This window comes from Arachis ipaensis, chromosome B07 (assembly GCF_000816755.2).
Source record: "Arachis ipaensis cultivar K30076 chromosome B07, Araip1.1, whole genome shotgun sequence".
Lineage (NCBI taxonomy): Eukaryota > Viridiplantae > Streptophyta > Magnoliopsida > Fabales > Fabaceae > Arachis > Arachis ipaensis.
The window spans coordinates 22,704,869-22,706,516 of record NC_029791.2 but is presented as its reverse complement, the minus strand read 5'-3'; positions in this window follow the sequence as shown (position 1 = coordinate 22,706,516).

The window sequence follows — 1,648 nt, the reverse complement described above, 5'->3', positions numbered from 1 at the left end:
TGGTTGGATTCTCAACCCAAAGACAGCCTGAATTCTTGGGATAAGCTGGTCACGGCTTTCTTAGCCAAGTTCTTTCCTCCTCAAAAGCTGAGTAAGCTTAGAGTGGATGTTCAAACCTTCAGACAGAAAGAAGGTGATCCCTCTATGAAGCTTGGGAGAGATACAAAGAACTGACCAAAAAGTGTCCTTCTGACATGCTTTCAGAATGGACCATCCTGGATATATTCTATGATGGTCTATCTGAATTGGCTAAAATGTCATTGGATACTTCTGCAGGTGGATCCATTCACCTAAAAAAAATGCCTGCAGAAGCTCAAGAACTCATTGACATGGTTGCTAATAACCAGTTCATGTACACTTCTGAGAGGAATCCTGTGAGTAATGGGACGCCTATGAAGAAGGGAGTTCTCGAAGCAAGCTGCTAGAATCTCATTAGAGATGGCAGACAATTCAAGAAAACAGGCTTATGGACAAGTAGAGGACGTGTTAGTAAAGGTTGAAGGACTTTACATCCCTGCTGATTTCATAATCCTTGATACTGGGAAGGATGAGGATGAATCCATCATCATTGGAAGACCTTTCCTAGCCACAGCAAGAGCTGTGATTGATGTTGACAGAGGTGAATTAGTCCTTCAATTGAATGAGGACTCCCTTGTGTTTACAACTCAAGGTTACCCTTCTGTAAACATGGAAAAGAGGCACAGTAAGCTTCTCTCAAAACAGAGTCAACCAGAGCCCCCACAGTCAAACTCTAAGTTTGGTGTTGGAAGGCCACAACCAAACTCTAAGTTTGGTGTTGAACTCCCATATCCAAACTCTAAGTTTGGTGTTGGGAAGTCTCAACAATGCTCTGAACATCTGTGAGGCTCCATGAGAGCCCACTGTCAAGCTATTGACATTAAAGAAACGCTTGTTGGGAGGCAACCCACTTTTTATTTATCTAATTTTATTTTTCTTGTTCTTTCATGTTTTATTAGGTTCATGATCATGTGGAGTCACAAAATAAATATAAAAATTGAAAACGGAATCAAAAACAACAGAAGAAAAATCACACCCTGGATGAAGACCTTACTGGCGTTTAAACACCAGTAAGAAGCATCTGGCTGGCGTTCAACGCCAGAACAGAGCATGGTTCTGGCGCTGAACGCCCAAAATGGGCAGCATCTGGGCGTTTGAACGCCAGAATTTCACCCTGGAGAAGAGCTGGCGCTGAACGCCCAGAACAAGCATGGTTCTGGCGTTCAACGCCAGAAATGGGCAACAAATGGGAGTTCAACGCCCAGAACAAGCACCAATCTGGCACTGAACGCCCAGAGTTGTGTGCAAGGGCATTTTGCATGCCTAATTTGGTGCAAAGTTGTAAATCCTTGAACACCTCAGGATCTGTGGACCCCACAGGATCACCTCAGGATCTGTGGACCCCACAGGATCCCCACCTACCTCCACTCACTTCTTCTCACCCCTCTTTCACACAATCCCATAAACACTCTTCCCCAAAACTCTTCACCAATCACCTCAATCTCTCCTCCCTATAACCACTTCACCACTCACATCCATACACCCACCTACCTTCAAAATTCAACATCTCTTTCCCACCCATATGGCCGAATACACACATCCCTCCATCTCCTCCATATCTTCTTCTTCT